Source organism: Anas platyrhynchos, chromosome Z (assembly GCF_047663525.1).
Source record: "Anas platyrhynchos isolate ZD024472 breed Pekin duck chromosome Z, IASCAAS_PekinDuck_T2T, whole genome shotgun sequence".
In the NCBI taxonomy this organism is placed as follows: domain Eukaryota; kingdom Metazoa; phylum Chordata; class Aves; order Anseriformes; family Anatidae; genus Anas; species Anas platyrhynchos.
Window position 1 is genome coordinate 63,123,146 of NC_092621.1, and position 22,546 is coordinate 63,145,691.

Consider the following 22,546-nt stretch of genomic DNA (forward strand, 5'->3'; position numbering starts at 1 on the left):
TTCCACAATGCCAGTGTAAATGTTCTCAGTAGCAGTTTATTTAAGAAATAAAAAATAGCCTTGGGTATTTAAAAAAATATATTTTTAGCTCCAAAAGCTCAGAAGCAAGTTGTATTTTTTTTAATTCTTTTTTTTTTTTTTTTTTTTTTTTTTTTTAGTTAATATGCCTAATTATTGACAACAGATAAAATAATGCCTGTATATTGGTGGTAGTATCTGTTAATCACAGTTCTTCACATTCTCTTGGCTCACCAAAACTAGAATATGCTACCTGCAGTCAGGTTTCTCCAGTGGTGGTAAAAGTCAACTGTTAAATATTCAACACAGCAGTGATCAGATGTGGTCCATTATCATCTTGGCGTGAATCTGTGCTATAAAAGGTTGAACGGTTCTTTGCCTTCTAGTCTTCATTCTTGGTTTTGCAGACTCAGTGTAATTTAACATTAAATGTTAGGTTACTCTTTTATAGAATTTTTGTCTCAAGGCAACTCATGAGTAAATATAGATGTAACTATATAAAATTATCCTTTTTATGTTTGTTATCAATAGACATCAGATACACTGTTTGATCAGATAATGAAGCCAACAAGAGAATCTATCACAGAAGTATATCATTCTATGTTTGATGTACGTAACGCAGACCAAAAAGAGAACAATTGATCAAAATAAAAAAATTGGTTTCCCTGATGTATCTAGAAGGATTAATAGCTAAATGATGTGTTCTATAGCTGCCCAAGGGCAAAATAAAAACAGCTTATATATGTTTAATGGAGGAAAAAGAGGCACCTGTTCTAATACATGAAGAATGAAGAGTTTAACAGCCATTCTTTTAAATCCCTTTTTCCATTTTCCATTTCAGTTGAGATAGTTCTATTTGTGGGATTTATTAAGAATTTAGCAATACCAGTAACAACATACTTTTCAGTTTGGTTTTATGCAATTAGTCTTACAGTTATGGACAGTAAACAATAACTGGTGCGATAAGTCAATGGATTTAGTCATCATCCCTTAACAAAACTTTTTCAAGCCAGGCACTTCAGTGCTTCTCTAGTCCAAAAATAGCAGACCCAACATGAGGAAAGGGAGCACAGAAGGCCAAAACAAAACAAAACAAAAAACAACAAACCAAGGTCTCCTTGCTAATTTGAAAAAGATGGTCTTAAGTTATGACTGCTTTATACTGCATTTCAAGGTCATCTAATTAGAGCAAGAAAACATTTTTTTAGGTTAAATTCCCTTCTGTTTGCAAAGGATCTGTACATGCAACAGTTCTATGAGGACAGGATGAAGTGGAAGAGCTCGTGCATAGCTCCAAGGTCTCAGAATAATGACGAGCAAAGTGAAAACTATTTCTCCAAAGGCTGAAGAGGATGAGAATACCTGTAAAGGGGAACTTACCAGTTTTCAAGGACAAAACTTACTTTTTAAATTCATCTGGAATCTGCAGAACCTAACACAGGGAATGGTCCTTTGGCAAGAAGAATGGTCATTCATGTACCCATTCCAAATCCTTTCAGATGAGAGCAATTTATGGACATTTTCCTGTCATCAATTCACTACTGGCTCTGAATAAGAATCCTCTGGCCCTTGCATTACATTTTAAAAGCAGTAGTTATTTTTTTCCCTCCCCATTTTAACCAACACCTTAAACTGTTCAGCATATTCTGCTTCAAAAGGAGCCAAAACTATTTATGGTATTACTTTTTAAAAGCAGTCCTTAGAAAATATGGTCATACTGAAGCAGAAATCAATTTCTTATCACTTGAAAATGTAATTTGTTGCCCTAGTAACTTAATGTATTTTTAAAAAATACACCCTGAAATGGAGATTTAGGCTTTACAACCAGTTTTCATTAGCTTCCTGATCTGAATATCAGGCCACAGCAAGAAGTTTGCATCACAGTAGTCAGTTCACTGCTAATAAACTGGCAATATGCTGAGTGAACTCTGACTGTAAATATTAAAACATGCCTTTTATTGGGAATTTACAATTCAGTCATAAAAATCCGGGTCAATAAGTTGAATTATAGGAGATGGCTGGTGTGGGAGGAATTACATAGTTTAAAGAAATTAGTGGTTATATGAAAGCAACATCAGAAGGTGCCTTTAAAATTTTTTATATGTTCTTGATTTTCTTATGTTCCTCCTGTTTTTTATGTTTCAGCATATTCAGTTTTTTTCTTCTCCTTCAGTAGTTTTCTGCCTTGAAAAGTTCAAAATCAGCTATAGTTCTTGCCACAGCTGTTCCTGAGACTGGAAGTGACTTGCAGCAAGTCTCTGATCAGCATTGCAGAGGTGTCACATCAGCGGCCAGCTGACACATGGAAACTGCCTGGGCAAACGCTGGCCAGGTGCAGCCCCCCATATACTCCCCATACAGTTAATCTGTATATGGGGATTACAGATCACCAGATGGATCTCTGCTGCAGATAAGTGCCATAGCTTTACATATCTATGGGTTATTTTAGTTTACCAGGTAGTTTGGGACCATCTTGTTTCTTTCCAGCTAGAAAGGCATTACACAAAGACTGCTCAGAGGATCTCCAACCATGTTTTCTTCAGTACAGTTTAGCTATGAACACAAACCCATAATCCCAGTGGAAATGTACAGTATTTGAGCGTGCAACAAAGTTGCAGAGAGCCCTAATTCTGTGTTAAGGGTGGTGCTACAGACCAGCATCCTGTGAGTGGCAAGGTCCCATCACTGCCCTGCTGGAATATAACTGGGATAAGATACCGTGACACCTTGCTGCATGTTGGAGTCATACCAACAACTTCTTTTCATCAGAATACCCTACCTTATAACAACTGAAGTAGGCTTCAAATGTTTGTCTTTAGGCAAGTGAGTCTGGAGGAGTGCATTATGATTTATTTATTAAAAAAAAAAAAAAGCTTATTTGCTGTTTTCCTCCACTATTATGAGTGTGTCTATATGCATTCTGAGGATTGCAGTGTTCTTGGGTGCACAGTGCTCCCTGTCAATGACTCTGGGCTTCAGGCTAATGTTACATGATTTTCTAATCTTCTGTCTCTGCAAGTGGTGGTGCGTGCTTCCAAAACCAGTGATGTTATACTAATTCTGAGCTTGTAGGCTGCTCAATCAAGAATACTCCTGAATTAGAAGATAGAACGTGAATCTACTTGCATTTTTTTTCTCCGAAACCCAGGGTTTATCTCAGTGATGCCCAGTATTTCTCTTTAAGCTGCATTCTGCATTAAATGCAGTCCCCTGGCACAATCCCCGTGGGTTTCCACAGGAGTGACTCACTGTACCGAGGTATGTTAATGGAAAGCCGAAGCTACTGGCGCAACATGACTTGGACAAGTGCCTCCAACTCTTTACGCTCCTCGGTCAGGGGCTGTCGTGTTTGCACACTCTGCTCAGCACAGCGGTACCTGAGAATAGTGCTTCCGTGTACAATATTGCAGTGCTGATAAACGTTACGGTTTCCAGAGTGGGCAAAAGAGAGCTAAACGCTCCTGGAGACTGAGATGAAGATGAATTTGGGTGCAGTTTAAGCAGATCTGTTGGGTGTGGGTGTATGCCGACGGCTTGTGCTGAGAGTGGTGCCCTGCTGGCCGCCTCCTCTGCCTGCCACGTGGAGAGGGCAGAGGGGAGCAGATCTGTATCCCAGACCTGAATATTCAGCACCCAGCAGGGCAGACGGCTGTCCCACGTGGCACCGTGCTGCGAAGGTGCACCCTGCATGTTCAGCTGGAGTGGCCTGGGACTAAGCCGGTGCCTCCGTGGCATCCTGTCCTTTATGGGATCTTTATGGGATGTGTGATGCAGGCTGTAAGCCTCTCTTCTTAGGCCAGGAAAAGAGGCTGTCTCTGATCACTGTGAAGGTGCAGTGAGGATAAAAAATATATTTCCAAAGCCCCAGAGTATCAGTTACCTGAATAGTCATAAGAGCAGGAAGAGGAGTGGATGGTGTCACAGCCTGGTCTGGAACCCAATATAAAACCAGTGGAAGCAGTGGGCTTCCTTTGACATTGTGGTCCTCGAGGATGGAGCAAAAATGATTGCATCCTGGCTGTGTAATCATGCCAGGTCGTTAGGATAAGCCTCGGATACAAACTTAAGTATGTGTTGTAAGGAATTGTGTACAGGTTCGAAAGCAGGTTTCGCGGTGCTAGAAGGGGCTGAAAAAAATCTGCAACCATTGTTGCTGTTACTGGTGGTGGTGTGCATGAAATGCAATGTTGTTAATCACCTGGGAGTATCTAACTCCGCTCTGTGAGAGGGAAGGATGTCTGGCATTAACATCAGCTGTTTGTTGTTGTTGTTTTTTCCATTAATAAATATTTACAAGTAACATTGACTTGTGAGAGACTACTTAGCAAGGTGAAAATAGTAAAAGCTCAAAGTGTGTGCAATCTTTGATACAATAAAACATATTGTGATACATAAACTAGCAATGACAGAATGATTAAATAAGTAATTGTAGGACAGAAGATTTTTATTAATGATAATGCTAATGTAGGCTTCTCTGATAATGATCATGATCACCTAGAAGTGTAAATTAGTGATTCGCTTAATATAAACTGAATAGGATTTATAGCACTACATATTGTGGCTACGCCAGGACTGCAAGGTTGCATCCCAGGCATTGGAGTGCAGTAGATATATCAGTGTTTATTTCGTTTTGGTGGCATAACAAAGTAGAAAATTATCATGTTAGATAATATTGTTCAAAATCACAAGATTTAGTAGATACAGTTGTAGACACATAGCATTTGTTTTGTCTTATGGGACAGGTTGCGTTAAAATTATTTTCAACTGTTTGCAATTTTGGGATTCAAAGAAAAAAGGTTTTAAAACCCTTGGAACTGGGAGTTGTGTGGGCTGAACAAATGAGCATACTCTGTCAGAGATTAGGATTTTGCAGAAGATTAGCATACTAAAAACTAGTATTTCGAGAGTCTTTGCAGTCCAGGGGCTGTCACCTACTACATCTGTGCCTTTGTTTTCTTACTTGTAATGCTGTGACCGCTCTTTCGGGTAAGATTATTTAGCAATCTTCAGCAGGTGCAGAGACTCCAGGAGCAGGGTGTGCGTGAGACGTGAAAGTGCAAAGCCTCTGTTACCTGCTGGTGTGCCCAGAAGCTAGTTGGGATGCAGTGCACTGCTAGACCTGCTGTTTGGGCACTCACCATGCCACCAAGACTCCTGCAGAGGTAGGAAGTGAAAGGCCACCCTCCATGCACCCAGTTTTTTCCTCCGTGCGCTGGTGTTGCCAACTCCCACAGTGCCACTGGTGTTGGTGGGTGGGTGATCCATGGACCAGCCTGCCTGGCCTTCTGGTTTTGCCCTTTAGGACTTTATACTTGCCCTTGCTGAAGTTTTTCCTCTTGAATCCTTGAGCTGCAAGGACTCAATCTCTGAGCCACAACTATCCCATTACAACAGCCTGGCCTCTGTAGCTTGTCTCTGGGCAGGCTTTCTCATAGCTCCTTCTCTCCTCAAACTCCTTTGTGTTTATAAGGACTTAAGAGTGTTTTCAGTTCAATAATTCCACAACAGTGAATTTGTTTTAATTTTAAATTCTATATTGGGAGGCTTGTTAAGCCTGACGGAGATAAAGAAAGAAAATCCTTCACAAAATCCATTTGGTTTAGCACGAGAAATTCCAAAATGGCAGCTGCCACTTCTGACACCAGCTGTTTTGTTTTAACAAAGTACCCCTGTACGGGCAGCGCGTGGTTGCTGTTGCTGGTGTATCAGAATTCAGAGCATCCTACATTGCTCGGTCCTCTGAGAAACAAGAGTTGGCATGTAAATAAAATTAGTCCCTGTCTGATTCATCTTACTTGCTTGATGTTTCAAATGCATTTTTGTGGGAAGCATTTGTTTATATTGAATATAATTTGTGTGAACTCATAGAAGTATCTTTGTTAACAACTGTAATCAGATAGGTGACAGCATTGCTAATTGCTGATATCAGGAGGCTGTAGTTCCTGCTGGTTAGAGAAGAATTTAGTGATTATGACCCCAGGCGCAGCTAGCTCATGCATATCTATTTCAGAACATGTTTTTAATATGTAGAAAACCGAACATTGGCATCTTATAACTCAGGCAGAGTAGCTGAATTTAGAGTTTATTTCATCCTTGTATCCTTGATGGGATGTTTTTTCCCTAGGATCAGTGGCAGACCAACAGAGCTGCAAGGCACACCCTTTGAAAGCACCATGCTTCTGGTCATTGTGCAGCAGAGCAAACAGATAAGTAGAGATTTTAATAAAAACCTCTAAAAGTTTGGGGCCCAGGTGTAAAACCTATGCAACGTCAAGCTGTGGCCCAACAACCTCATGCTCTCATAAGACAGCTTGAGCCATGAAGATCTGTATTCAGGGATGGGTAGTGGTTGAATTACTGGTGCTAAATCATCTAGGAGTAACTGGTTCTTCAATATCTAAGTGTCATTTTTGAATAAGACTTAAACCAGTGTCTAATTATTGTCTTTAAATTAGGTGATAATTTTTACAAAAGTGAGAGATAATATTTGTTTATTTAAAAAAAACAAAACAAAAAAAAAAAAAAAACTTGTCTTTGCTTGCAAATTGCACTTTGAACCAACAGTGCATTGTGTTTTGTTGGTTTTTTTTGTTTGTTTGTTTTTTTCTATTATTTTGTGCTATTAGTTGTCTCTGGCTGTTGGGGTGTTTTTGAGAAGATTCAAAAGGCATTATTTGCTCAGCTGACCATGTAAGTGTTAAACAGAAGGAACTGGTGTGAAAGGAACAAGAAACATTTCAGGCCTCTTGCAGCTTGATGCGGTCTGAGGGGAGGAGTTTGGCTGAATGCATCTGCCTTTTTGTTTTGTCTCCTATACTGCTTCCACCTCCCTAGCAAGACTTAAATAGGATGTAAAGTTCAAAGAGGAGATGCTGCTCCCTTGTTCCAACTCATGAGAAGAGCCTGGAAAGTATCTTGGTTAATATTGTGTTGTGTCAGAAGGTTCAATGGCTTTGTTCTGAATTTAGTATTTGGCTACAGTACATCTGAGGGGGAGGCTTAAACATGGGCTTATGAAATAAAGCATGCCAACTGCTGGATTGGTGGTGGTGTGGTGTTAAGAACAAGTGACACACTGGGTGCAGTCGGGCTTGCTTCTGGTAATTGCAGAGAGAGGTTACTTTCTGACCGGTCTCCTTCAGTCACTATATTATCTGTTGTTACTGAATATCCTAAAATTCACCAGTTGTTTAGTCACTTATTTTGATTGGCTTGACCAACATCCAAAATGTTTTCTATGCAAGTTTAGTGTCAGTCCAGGGGATGGACTGTATATTTCTGGGTATGCAATAGCATATATGGAAAATGACCTTGCAAGTGATTTGCATTAAGTAATAGTCATCTAATGAAAGCAATTCATCTCTTCTGTATTTCAGAAAGAAGATACTTTCTGTTCTAATTCCTTGAGTTAAAGGTGATCTCTGTTATTCTATCCTTGGAACAATGCAGTAGATGTAACCTGCAAAGCTTCCCACAATCTAAAATCATAGAGATGCAACATGGCCTGAAATTAACCAGTGAGATTTCAGATTAAGTATTCATGCCCAAATGTCTTTTTCTTCTGACTTTGTTTTTAATCATTCATCTTTTCAGAAAATCATCGTACGCCTTCAGACTAATGAGCTGCTAAAATTGTAACCTTGACTGTTTAAACTTCAGTGTTAAATTGCAGTCTTTTACAGTAGATTCTTTCCAAGGTATTCAAAAGAAAATTGTATGTTACATTTAGTTAATTTAACACCAAAGACACTTGTCAGCTCTCAGTAATACTTGCAGCATTAATTTTCTCCCTTTCCCAAGCATACCGACATTTAGCAAAAGTTGTGCATGGTAATTCTTGATAATTCTTGCATTTAGAGTGATATTTGCTCAAGCAGTTGCATCTCCTTGCAAGCAGATTGCATCGGAAGCCTCCCTTGTTCTTTGTGTGCTGGGAGGCAGAAGACCTGCTGACGCAATCAGTGTACCACAGCAGGATGCTGTTGTCCTTCAGTGATTGTATTTCTGGTGGAAAGGAGTGTGATTTCTCTTAATTTTTGTAAAATGAGGCTTGGCACAGATAATCAGTCAAGAACCAGATGCTGTGGGTTGATGTTCCAGTGTCTGTTGGAGATGCAACAATCTGTACCAGGAACTACACATTAGAACAGTTCATTTTCATTTCCTTTTGAATGAAAATATAAAAAAAAAATACTCTAAAATAATTTTAGCATGGTGTTAATAAGATCACCTTGTTTGCTTTGCTGTTATTCAGGTAACAGCAGTAGGGCTGTGGGTAGGAATGCAGTGAAGGTTTCAGTACACCAGCAAAAAAATATGCTAAATATATATAAAAACTTATAAATTCCTAAAAAATATATGTGAAAAGTATTGAAAATGACATTGGTAAATGCAGTTAATTATACAGAAGACATGTTTATTGAAGATTAAAACAGAGAATCCACCTTAGTTTTCTTGTGACCTTGAGCAAAGTCACGTAAGCTCTTTGTGTCTCTTCCACGCAGAGAATTATATTTACCATTATTGTTTGGTGTATTCTTCCACCGGATAACAAAATGATTCAAACTTAGCTAGCAGAAAGTCATATTAAAGTGTGATTGCCATGCTAGAGGTTTCATATTGCATAAAATCATTGTGCAACCTCGTTATACCCATTCTGTGGAGGAAGGGTGTCTATGTGAAAATGCAGGAAGTTTAGTTAATTCTGTATGCTTACTTTTTGCTTTCTCACTCTCTGGGGAAAGACAGTTGGAAAAACATGGACCATTTTGGGCAGACAGCTTTGTGGCTGTAATTTTGCTCAGCTCATACCTCTATTTTATCACAGCTCCTGAACCTAAAGGAGAAATTAACTGGATCTGGGTGGAGTGAAGTAAAGCTGTGGATCTGACGTATTTTCCAGAGATTTTTAGTCTGTATGGTGGAGGTCTTTGTCCTCTTTAGTTTGAGGGACTCAGGACTCAATTTCTTGAATGCAAAAGTTGCAATCTAGAGAAACCCAAGATTATTTTCCTTTAAGGTAAAGATAAAAGGTAACTTTTCTCAGATATTTTAATGAGTTAATATGTCTTGTTTGTACATTTTTGTAATGAATGTTTTGTAGCTACAGAAATACAACTTCAGTATTAAGTGATCCCAGCACTATCAGAATGAGACACATGCTTTGAGTTCAGTGTCTAGTCCTCTTCCTTTCCTACAACAAACATTTTCTGCTGTGCCTCTCCGACTTGTTTTTTCTTTAATCACAGAACTCTGGTAATGGTTACGGTATCTTTGACCTGTACATTGGTCATAATTACTCACTTAAAATGAGTGGCAAAATCCAAAAACATAGGTTGCTTCTTGCTGTTCTTTGTAATACTTTCAAATGATAATCTCAGAGACCTTCACGAAGCAGAACATCTGAAAAACTAGAACATCAGAAAAAGTTGTAGCACTGCAGTCATGTTTACGTGGAGCTCTACAAATGCCTTTTATCTTTTTTTAAACTGGATTCAGTTCCTGTTGTATATGTAATGTCTTGCAGATGGCCAGTTATGCCAAGCAAGTGAAAGGAGGAAGATTATTAGCTCCCCAAGGACAGCATTCTTCCCTCTAGAGCTAGACCTGCTTGTGCATATACGCTTCTCCATGCTTGTCCCATCCATGAGCTCGCCTTGTTTCTAGGGCCAAGAGAGCACTGTAAATTTCAGGTTCTTTTAGTTGCTTGCTCATACTGTCTGTATTGCAATTTAATGCTAATTATGTTAACTGCCTTTAAGAACTGTTCCACAATCTGGAAAATGAATAATTAGCAATGGGTGAAAGTAAACAGGTGAAAGTGTTGCTATCAAGCACGTGAAGCTGTAGATAGCATGGCCAAAGTCATGTGTTCCCATCCCACACATCCGTAGCTCAGCATGACCCCTCATTTTGTGCTTGCCTGCCTGAATCATGACAGAAGAGTTAAGTCTGAAAGTCACATAGATACACATATACAGTATGATTTGCACAGGAATTGGCAATAGAGGAATCAATAGGCATTAGGCAAATTTTGTATTATTATCAGATTTTTCCAACACATTCAACTTGCAGACTGCCAGATGCATGCTGTAGATGCAGCTAGTGCAAAAGGTAAGTTCAGTTCAGGGTGAGTTCAGTGGCCACTTCAGGTTTTTCCCTCCAGTACAGCACTGAGTGACTGCTCTTGTAGCTGCTCTTTCTCGTTGAAATGTCACCTGCTGGAATTCCTTCAGAGCACAGAATTTTGTTCCTTTCTTCACTGCGTCACCAAAATCAATGGATATGAAAGGTCAGAAAGTCTTGAATGAAGGAAAAGATATCAAGCAACAAAATCATCTTGGCAGAAAAGAGCATGACAGTAGGAAGAGCTCTCTTATGTGCGTGGTATTTAGAGAAAATAGTGCAAGGTATTTTTCCCTGTTTATCTCCCTTTTTCATTAGAATACATGCTTATGTTGGCAGAATTGTTGACATTCTCATGAAGTTTGGATGTAAAGAATGGACTTTATGGTTCTGGGCTTATACTTTTTTTTTTTTTTTTTTTTTTTTTAATGCAAGGAAATACATCGGTTTCTGCTGTAGATCTTGAAAATAAGTAATTTGCCTAGTGATAAATGCAATTAGTTCCATGAGAGAAAAGCCTCTTCAGAGAGAGCACTTGGTTTGCCATTTTCTCTGAGATTTCAGCATCATCTTTTCTGTGCAGTTTGCCCTCCTCCTCATTTCTCTTCACTTTTGCAATGTACACATACAGAAAAAGAAAGGCTAACCTTTACCTATTTCTGCTGTGGTTTGGCACAGAGGAAAGGTACTGGGCTTAGTTTTAGGTGCATAATGATTATTTCTAAAAACCTCTATTTCTGAAGTTTTTCTTCAGCAAATTACTTCAGATTCTTTATAAATCAACTGATTATGCCTGGAGATCTCAACTTAAAAAAAACAAAATAAAACAAAACAAAAAACCAAACCAAACCAAAACAAACAAACAAACAAAAAAAACAGGCCACAAACCTCCCAATAGGGGTTTGAGAATAAAACAGTATCAGGATATCTCCAGAGAAAATACAAAATGCAAAATAAAGAGAGATTTTAGCAGGGTATTAATTGCTACTGAATACACTGAGTGATTCACAATAGGGCTCATTAAGAAACTTCCTTTGATTTTCAAAGATTGGTATTTCAGTAATGATGCAGCTTTAGCCAGTTCTGTGACAGACATTGAAAAGCTGAAACAGATCTTAAAAATAATATTAATTCTTGCTGCATCCACAAATTTCAAACATTGTACTTTCTAAAATTCATGGCTACAGAAAAGAAATATACGTGCATATGTGTCTTTTAAAATAAGAATACAAAATACTGCATTAAAAAATAAAAGTTTTGCCCCAAGGTTGTTTGTGTTACTTTGTATTGGCCCACTTACATTTGTGTATTACAACTCTCACTGAACTGAATGTATATTGATAATGGCTTTTTTTACTGAGCTTTAACTGATAAAAATGATATACTGAACTGAAAGAATGAGAAGCTCCTGGAGTTTATTTTTATTTACTTAATTTTTATTTGTATTAGTCAACATATTCGTAGTCCTGGGACTCTCTGGATTACTTCTCAAAATCTGCTTTGAAAGCAGAGCTATTCTTTCCTCAGAGAGTGGTTTGCCTGGGATTGGCACTGGAATGTTTCCTTCCCCAATTCCCCTTCTAAACATTTTAGGTAGTATCTCTGCCCACTAAATTGAAGAGCCATGCTCTCTCTATTTCAAATTTAATTTAAAGTTGGAATAGCTTCAAAAAAGATGCTATTAGATGCTTTCCAAACCTGTACCCTTATAGGTACAACAGTAAGATGAAGATGTTGAGGTGAATCAGCATTGCCACCCATGGTGAAGCCTCTGGCCATTGAGCAGCTAGGGAGCAACTGTTCTTTTTCCTGTACATTGTGGGAAGTCTGATTAATTAGTTCTTCTCTAATAATATTTTTGATCTGTGTTGTTTCACTTATGTATACTGAGGCATTTCAAGGGCTTTGGGACATTCCTTTATTTTTGGCAAAGTGAAGAGTTTTGTTGTTACTTCTGGATGTTTAATTTAATAAATTTATTCTTAAACATGCAAGTTGTTATAGAGGACTTTGAGTTTGTTGCGTGCAAGTCAGAGTTTTGAGCATCTAGAACTTTGACAAATCGAACTGTGAAGAGTGGAGCTGAAAGCTCAGGATGCGAAGACCAACAAAATAATGCTAAACTGTAACAAATATGGTTAATTTCATGTAGGAAGTCTCTTAGAGAGCTATGAGATATTAAAGTCTGCGTTTTCATTTCCAAAAAATGAGGCAGAAAATTGTATGTACTGTTGTTTGTTTCTGTATGTACTGTTGTTCGTTTCTGTTGCTGAGCTGTACTTAGCATTGAATAATATGGCAGTGTGTTTTTGTGAAGGCCACGAAGCAGCATGTGTCCCTGGAGTTTCAGAGTGCATCGCAATGCCTATGCTGGATATCACGAATCAAGACTGCTCTAGACCTTGCCACGAGTATCAGTGCCTATTGCTTCTCTTGATCCAGCAGCTAACGATAACCATTACAGTCTGACTTTGCCTCTTAATGCTTGAGGGATATGAAGCATGCTGCTTCTCATCTCAGTCTGGGTGTGCATATAGGGGTTGTCATAGGCTAAGGAGTTGAGCTTTTAAAATCTGAAGGCAGCTCTGTGGAAAATAACAAAACTGGGTTTTCTTTTGCTGAATAGAGAACGACACCAAATGTAAATTCCAACAGAGCTGGCAAGAACTGAATCCCTGACCCTGCTCCATAGCAAATGGAAGCTACATCTATCTAAATAAATACAAAGATTGTCTGAATATAATAAAACATACTAGTCCAAATAATTAACACTGGGCAAAATTTTGCACAAAGAATAGGTAATGTAAGTTTTTTAAAATGAGAATAATGAGTTGTAACCTTAATGATAACTGCTGCTCTTAGTCCCAGCTTTCATCTATTAGAAAAGGGTGTTCGTACTGGCCTTACTTTCTTTTCTAGTTCTTTTGTGCATATTTTATTTAAATGGGCCTTTTTAGATACAGTGAACCTGATGCTTTTTCCCCTGCCTTTTATTCACGTTGTTCTGAAGAAGAGCAGTTCTAACAGTTGTGTTTAACCTTGAATTTCCCATGAGACCAGTTGATTGTGTGACCCATGGTTGGGGGAATATTATTTTGGATTTTCAATATAAGCAGCAAAGAATATTTTGAGTTTGTGTTTGTTTTCTTGTTTTTTGTTTAACTGAGTTTGGAGGCGGGGGTGGGAGGGAGAAGGAGGTCTGTTTCTACAGGTTTTTTCCTTTTTGAGACAGATCAATAAAATTCCCAAATGATACTTTTAAATAAAAAGAAACCTAAGATAAATAAGTTGGATGCAGAACATAATCAGTCATGTCAGACTGACCTTAGGTCTTAATAACTTAGTAGCAGAAAACCTTTTGAACTTGCAAAACTGGCTTATCTGTTCTTGCTTACTTGGACATTCAAGTTGGAGAGACCTTCATCTACCATTTTTCCTAACTTTGTCATGGAACCACAGAATCACAAAATTGTTTGGGTCAGAAGGGACCTTAAAGACCACCCAGTTCCAACCCCCTGCCATAGGCAGGGACACCTCCCACCGGACCAGGTTGCCCAAAGCCCCATCTAACCTGGGTGCAGCCTTTAAGCCAATTCCTTGTCCACTGAATGGTCCACCCTTACAGTCTCTCCACTTTGGAGACCAGAATGTTGTGTGGGACCATGTCAAAGGCCTTACAGAAGTCCAGATAGATGACATGGGTTGATCTTCTCTTGTCAGCTGATATAGTCACTCCATCATAGAAAGCCACCAGTTTGGCCAGGCACAATTCGCCCTTGGATAAACCATGCTGGCTGTCTTGAATCCCCTCCTTGTCCTGCATATGCCTTGATATTGCTTCCAGGAGGATCTGTTCCATGATCATCCCAGGCTCAGAGGTGAGGCTCACCGGTCTGTAGTTCTCTGGGTCCTCCTTTCTAACCTTTTTAAAAAGGGGAGTGATATTTCCAGTTTTCCACTCACCAGGGACATCGCCTGACTGCCAGGACTTTTCATATATGATGGAGAAAGGGTTGGCGACTCCATCAGCCAGTTCCATCCAGACCCTGGGATTCATGTCATCAGGTCCCGCAGACCTGTACCTGTTTAGATTCATCAGGTGGTCTTGAACCTGCTCTTCACTTACAGTAGGTGGGACTTTGCTCCCCCTGCCCTCATCTTCAGTTTCAGTGAGTGATGTGGGAAGCCTAAGGGCTGAGCCACACCATTCATTTTTCTCTTGTGCTTGGCACAGAAGCAGCTATTTCTGTTCTTCAGTCCTGTTCTCAGTGACCTGGTCCCTAAGGACATTTATATTTATGTGCTGGATGTGCCAGAATTCGTGTGAGGGTGAGGGCCTGCAGGCTTCTGCCCACCACCCCTGTGAGCAGAAACAGGGGCATGGGCCTGGATCTCGCTCTGCTGAAGGTGTGAGGTGTGATGTGGCCTTGGGCTTGGCCAGAAACCTGTAAGCGCATCCCAGACTTGTACATGGCACTATGCCACGTGGTGGGCCTCCTCTGCTTGGCTCCGGCTTGCTCATTCCAGCTTCCTGTCTTCTGCTGTGAGGGGCTGATGCCCTGTCTGCAGGGCTGGGTGGTAAGGATGGTGCTTGCCATGCTGCTGCCCTGCCATGAGGTACAGCTGTAACTGACTCCTGCTTTTACAGACACACATCTATATTGTTCATTTTTAGCATTACTTTTGCTCTAAATCAGATAATCACAAAGAGATTAACAGATCTATCATACCTGCTTATAGGCATAACTTCTTCCTAATCCCTGATATTTAGGGTTTGCCTTGTGCTATGAAACTTCAAGATGAGTATCTTGTATACATTTTTATCTTGCTACTGTAATCTTGGTTGTTCTTGTTATGCACATAACCCAGTTCAGTTTTAAGTCCTCCTAAAACCTAGATCTCCCATAATACTGAGAAAATACCACGTGTTAATAATGCTACCTCCTTTTTTCTCTGTTTGGCCTGTTTCTCCCTTCTTCAATACCTCAACCTAGGAATTCTGTTTTCCAAATAATATACAGCTTTTATGAAAAAAGATCTTTTTAGTAGCTTTGTTCAAAGAAAAAGAATACCCTCAGTGCTGGTACTTCCACTGAATAATTTTGGCAGGTTGATGCTAAAATGTGTTACAGCTAAACATGTAAAACTTTTATTTATTGTTTTCCTGTCACTTTCAATAATTTAATTATATAGAATTTCTGTGAATTCTTCAAATTTAAAACTGGTAAAAATGCTGAAGTTTTGACACAGGCAAGAGCTATTAAAATCAACTGTTACAAAATACAGTACCACGTGCTTTTTATATGTTTAAGACAGTGTTTATTATTTTGTAGTAGCTCACGGTTATAGGTATTGTAACTATCATTAATGTTTATTTTCACTAGTAACCACACTATTCTATTTGTCTAAAAAAAATGGAGTTCTTTATGCTGCATTGGCCTAATGAACAAAAATGGACAGACAACAGTATGAACTAAGAGAGTAATGGCCAACAATGGAGTCTAAGGAAGCAATGAAATTGTACTTTCTAAGATAAAGAATGTAAAAGCATTTAAAGTTAGTAAGTAAAGTATTTCAGTAAATTAGACCAAAAAAAAAAAAAGTCTGAAGATCTTTTTGGCTCTTATTAATATTTTTGTTCAGACAGTCGGCAGTGTAGACACTGAAGAAATGAGAAATGCACCAAGAGGTGAAAGGAAAGTGGAGGCTATTTATAAGTTGCTGCAGGAGTATGGGGATAACAGAGTTAGTGGGGAGAAACAGTGCTGCTTCTCAGAGTGGATACATCTGGATGTCTACAGGAAGTGTTTCTGTGTTGTCTTTGTCTTTATTTTTGTTTTGTTTTGTTCTTAAAAGAATGCCTGCTGCATACATGCAGAAAGTAGAGCCAGCAGAGCTCATTCAGATCTCCAGGAGGTAACTGAGGATCTTACTGGTTTAACACTTATGGTATAGTTTTCCAGGATCTTTAGTTTGTTATTTTACTGAATCACAACGAGCATACTGGAAGTAAATATATGTTATAGCTAAGTCTAAATCCCCAAACGAGCATTTTATTTCATTATTATGCTTCCAAATGTTGAAGAGGAAAAACATCAAATTTTCTTTTTAGTTTAATTAGCTTAGCAATTTTATTAGGATGTTTCTTGATAAATGTAATCATACTGGTAACAGCGGAGCTTTCTTGGCATCCAAAATGTGAGATGAAGACAATGGCAGAGTAAGAATTCTGAAATGAATAAGCATGGGAACACTAGCTGGTAACATTTAGGGGATGATCAGCTGAAACTCAGACACACACACACACGCAAAATAGAAATCTTGGTCCCACTGAAGTCAATAGGATTTTTGTTGCTGACCTTAACAGAGATAAAATTTGACCTCAGTTATGCCACTGCAGGGGGGGATGAGGGGACAGAAAAAAAAAAAAAAAGGGCAAAAAAAAGGCTTGAAATTGCCAAGAAGTGGGAGAATGAATTTGACTATATTAGGAAAGGAAAGGAAAGGAAAGGAAAGGAAAGGAAAGGAAAGGAAAGGAAAGGAAAGGAAAGGAAAGGAAAGGAAAGGAAAGGAAAGGAAAGGAAAAATGAAAACAAAAGAAAGAAAAGAAAAAGGTGGAGTTAGTGTGTGTTTCATAAGTGGGGCAAAAGAAAAGTTTTTGAACATACTGTTTTTAAATTTTCTTATTAAACATATCTGTTTTCATACAGTCCAGGACCTGAAGCAATAGTTCTCACTTTATTCCCAGTGCTTCCTATTTGTGCACAGATACTGAGCACTCCTATCTATGCCACTGTTCATCTTAGTGGATTGCTGTCTCTCACAAATTTACAGGTTTTCCAATTTCCCAGTACTTGTCGAATTGGTTCAGCAGCTTCTCTTCATGCTCTTACACATTTATTTAAAATAGGTCAAAAAGAAAATGGACGTAATACTTGCAGGCAACTTCAGTTGCTTTGGTATATTCACATCATGCTTGCAGCCAAATGGCTTCTCTTGGAAAAATGTACACTGTTTACATCTCCCAAGGCTGCAGACAGGCATACTGATTCAGTAGAGCATCAGCTCGTTACAGCTCCAAGAAAACAAGGCAAGACCTTTGCCAGTGGCAGTCAAATAAAAGTTTGGTGCCTCTTGAAAAAAGAAGCCTTCACTTCTTTACCCCTTTTCCAAGCATTCATATCTGAAAGCAGCTAAGGATTTAGGTCCTTATGTATGTTTCCACACCTGTGTCTGAAGTGCAATTTATATTCAGGAATAACGATAAACTTTCTTAAACCATGCAATTTCACTGTTCTGTTTTTGTGTTGACTTCTTACTATCCCATCCCATCAGTTGTTTTAATTTTATTGTTTCTGTCCATCTAAGTTAATATAGCACATATGCTACTTATGCGATTATACTTAACATTTCCCTGTTGTATTACTTCTCCATAAATGGCCCGCAAATATTCTTAATAGAAAATAATTAACATTTTAACCCCTGTAGAAATAATTCAGACTGCTTGATCACAGTGGTTGCTTATGGTTGGGTTCAGAACTGCTACTATTGTGAATCTGTCTGTGAAATCCAGGCATTTGCCATAGTGTTTTGCATTTCCGTGGAACAGCTTTATGACAAGAACATTTTTGGTGCTGTGCATAAATATTTGGAGGATGTCAAGAGATGTGTTAGAAAATAGAAAAGTTGTGACATCCACTTTTCAGCCTTTCGTGATCCTAAACTCATGAAGGTGGGCAACATTTCTTTCACTGACTTCATTAGTCAAGGAGTTGGTGCACCTATTTCTTCTAAAAGCAGTTATGTTTTTCTTTTTGTCTTTCTTTAAAGCAGGGGGAAATGGGAAGTAATAAAAAGACCTATTATCACCACTGTATTACCAGAAAAAAAACCTGCAAGTATCTACTGTTGAAGAAAGACTAAAAAGGCACTTGGTAACAGAATGGCCCGGTGCTGTGGGAGAGCTGTAATAGCTAGTTAGATCAATCAGTGTCTCTGCTGAGTCTTGACAAGTTTCTGATTTAATGGGCTGAGCCTGTTTCCATAATTACTCTAAAAGTTTTTAAGGGTTGACAAGACCAAACTGCCCAGATTGGCTTTGTACTGCAAGCTTGGGATTCCTTTAGGTCACTATAAAAGCAGACTATGTCGTCCCTAGAAAAATGGTCTTCTTTTCAATTTTTTTTTTAGTTCTTGACTTGTTAAAGAAAACACACCAAAGAGTGCAAAATTATCAGAGGCTGACTGTGGAGGCCAAGTAAACTGAAGCAAATCTGCTAGGCACGAATTAATATGCTGGTGGTTAAGTTACATGTTATATTTCATTTCTTGTTACTCATTACTTAAGATGAACGTGACTTAGGTGTCAAGATATTCTTGTGTGACAACTGCCATGTAGCTAAAAAGTAGATGTTTTATCAGTCAGGTGAAATGTCACCAAATAGAAACATAATTCTGCAGGAGAGCAGTACTGAAAATCACAAATCTGATAGCGAAACCAGAAGAAAAGGACTGCTGTTCGATACAGATTCTGGAATATTGCTTTGACAACCCAAACAGTCGAGTAGTGTATTTATGCCTTCCTGAGATGAATGGTAAAAGTCCCACACATTTTGGCTTGGGAAGGAATCAAATCATTCTATTTTTGCACAAATCGAATCATTCAGTTAATTTTGACTGAAATTAAAGTTGTGTCAGGACTAATACATGCTGGCTGGTGAGAACAGACTTAGTGGCGTTTCACAGGATGAGGGTTGTCTTGGAGAGTTTCAGCTGTAGTACCACCTGTCTGTGAGCACATTCCTTACTGGAGAAGGAAAGAAAAAGTGATAAATAAGACTTATGCTTGTGTGACTTCAGCCAAGGATTTTCCTACCTCAGGGGAATACACAGCTTTTCTAAATGACCCTTTATTCTGCTGCTGTATGAGGCTGGATGTGATCCAGGACATCAAACTGTATATAGCTGTAGTTTTAACACAATTAAATACTAGCCCTTATCTTCTAATTTAAATGGCTCACCATGTTTCTAGTGCAAGATTTTATTGACTAAGAATAGTGGATTTTAGATAATGAGATACTTTGTAGTGATTCAAATAAAAAAGACAAAACCAGAAGCTTTATGAAATATGAGAATCTTTATCAAACTAAAGATTAATGCCTAAAAGCTTAAGTTTTAGAATTTGGTTAGTAATGACTGGATTTTGGTTTAGTTGGAACTTAATCTCTGAAAGGAAGCATTTCTTTTTTCTTTTTATTTTCTTCCTGAGCTTTTCATAGTGCTCAGAGTGAATGGATAGCTTAGGAAAACTGTAGTTGCAATTTGGAGTCTGTTACATCGAACCTGTCTTTCACGATCCAGATGGAATGAGGAAATGCTGGCAGAGGTTGATGGCTGCTGACAGTGAGTGAGACAGCTTTGTTCCAGCTGCTAGTGCGGGTGGCATTTCTCCTCATCGCAGTGTCCGTGACCTCGGCTCTGCTGGAAGGAGAACACAATGATGTGGATGACTTTTTTTCAGGCCGTCCAGTGGCTTGAGTGCCACGCATTAGAGGTACACTGATAGATGAGCATGGGAAAGGTTAATTTCTGCTCTGTTCATTTTACTGGTCCCTCCATGAAAGGAGAAGTTCACCCTTTCCAGCTGTGGTAACTTTGAAAAGAAGTTGGAATGGCGATGAGTAGCTTTCTGCCCAGCTCCTCAAAACAAAGCAGTTCAAATGCCCCCCATACAAATTTACAGTGGTTCTCATGGCTGTACGAATGTGACATTGCAATTCTTTTTTTTTTTTTTTTTTTTTTTTAAGAAATTGCTCTTCATGTTTTTATGTATTTTGGTGGTAATTTGATGGTGGACAGAGTATAGCCAAAATCTAAGCTTGTAGGTTCTGTTGTTGCTCCCACAAAATAGAGAAGACAGAATCCAGGCTTGGATAGTTTGGGCGAGGATCCCAAGTGGCTGCATGGTGTGATGACATGGCACAGCACTTGACGGTGTATTCCTGTCATTGTACCAGAATCAGAGAGGTTTATGCATATACCAGAATGGTTTAGCACAGAGACGCAAAAAAATCACAAAACAGGTTACAGAAGAAAACAAAAAAAAAAGACAAAACCAGTCCACCTTCCTGTAAATCTGTCATAGAAGCCATGGGATTATCAGGACAGTATCCCTCCTTTTACTGGTGGATTTTTAACATGAAAATCCCCTCCTTGAACTTTCCCTGTAGAGTTTTGAGAGAATAAGTATTTTTTGGTCCATACGGGGCATACATCATATTCTTTGTGTCTCGGTCACAATAGAGTCATAAATATTGATGCTGATTTTTAAATAGTGTGCAGTTTTACCACTGAACTATAACCTCAAAACCACAACTAGGTGAGACAGGTTTTTATGTTCTTTATGTGAAACAGGTGTTTATTTCACAAACTTATTGAGTTGTATTTGAATGTTCTGTTTTCTGTCACATCAACATCTCTGTAAGCATCACAATGTAGAGCTGAAAATTTAAAGGATGTAACAGTTTGGACAAAATATAGGAAAAATGAAGGGCATTGCGCTGTATTTTTATCTTTGTAGGTAAACTGTGTTTTGTCTGAAGTACAGAAATGACCAGGTTCAAAACCCAAAGATGAGCATTAAGGAAATGTCTCATAAATATTTGTATAAGCATTTATTATTAGTTAGGGTTAACTTGCTGGCTTTATACTATGTGTTGTGGCTCTAGGTCACTTCTGTGAAGCTTGTCCAAAGCCTGTGGTCATATCACCTATGTGATACTGTGTAGAGAACTGCATGATGTGCAGGCTCTCTTTTGCCTCCTGAATGGGATAAATCTCTCTCTCTCTCTCTGCATCCATAGATTTCATAGACATTAGCTATTTCATATCTAACTCTGTTAAGTAAAAACTAAAATCTGTAACATCTGGCATCTGCAGTGCAGGCTGGAAAAAAACAACAAACCAAAACAAAGCAAAACAACAACAACAAAAAACACAATGTCAAATCTTTTTGTTGTGCAGAACTTCATGGTGATGAGTTAGATCAAGTTTGCTGTTGTGCCCTTGCTGCTGTTGTGACTATCAGTATTTCTATCACTCTCATCCTTAGATCGCCAAATGTGGGTAATTCCTGCATTGCTCTAGATGCAGAACAAAAATCCTTCAAAAGCTTGCATGAAGTGTGTGAGAAGGACAACACTGATGCCAACAGAGAGAAGGGTACAGGCAAACAGTGGAACAGACTGATTTGGAGAAATTGCTGTAGTCTCTGTCAGGCAGAGTTTTCTGTTTACTGTAACCATCCGGGCAGAGGTGGGAATTTAAGAAAAGAATGGAGGTGTTTTGCCTCCATTACAGCAAATATCTTGCAAGAGAGAGAATAGGGGATTTTCCTGAGCTTGCTTTCTGCCCACTCAGCATTCCTGCCTGCTCCAGCATTGAGGGTGAGGTCCAGGAAGGAGGATGACTGAAGCAATTATTTTTGTGGTCAAAAGCAGGTTGCTTACAGATTTGTGAACTAATTCTCTGGCGGTACTCTGTGACCTGCTGTTTTGGAGATTGAATAAAATAATACTTGTGAAGATCCAGCAGCATACATAAACAACCTGAGGCTTCACAGCAGCTGCAGGGGTTATTGCAACCTTGAGGCTGCAGTAGCTGTCACAGTCTCTGCTGCAGAGCTGCTCTGAACAGGGAGCAAAATACCATCTACGTTAGGCTGCGTTTTCCCCTGCAGGCTGAGTGTTGACAAGAGTTTTTATTCCTACAATGTGTCATTATGGCTTCCCAGTTGATTAGCTATACCTGTCATATGAGGACTAGCTTATTCATCAGAACTTGTTTTCTTTGAAGGAGAAAATGAGTGTATTCCATTAGAGTATTAAAACTAGGACAACAAATGGCACATCAGGAAATTACATTTAATTAGCTGACTTAGCACAAAAGAGAGGTTTTCTTATGTTTATGGTGAGGATCTTGTAATGATGAGGAATACAATACTATTTATCTTGAACATGCTGAAGGAGAGGGAAGATACTAGGTTTTCTCATAAAGCATTACACGGTAGTTCATTATTAGATTTCTGATCACAGACTTACTGTTAGGCAAAGGAGATGGAATTTTGCTCTGATTTCTGCTTGCCCATACAACCTTTTCTGACTTTCTTATATGCCTCAGCCTGCAACAGACTTATGTCTTATGCCAATGCAGAGGATTATCAGGACTGGTACCCCTGAGGAAGTTCTGTTAAAAAAACTTTGTATCCTGATATATTACAGTTTCTGCTATTTTTCTGCTATTTTATAGTAGTAACAGAATACTAAAATACAAAATATCCAGAGAATCTCTACTACTTGTGCTATTGTTTTGTCTTCAGTTTCTTTACTACTGATGCCTTTGTATT

At 38.8% G+C, this 22,546-nt stretch overlaps 1 protein-coding gene across 6 annotated transcripts in view; it reads left to right on the forward strand.

Moving 5' to 3' along the window:
- KCNN2 (potassium calcium-activated channel subfamily N member 2) overlaps positions 1–22,546 on the forward strand; it is a 76,905-nt gene that overhangs the window by 25,571 nt on the left and 28,788 nt on the right. The gene's annotated exons all lie outside the window — the stretch shown is intronic.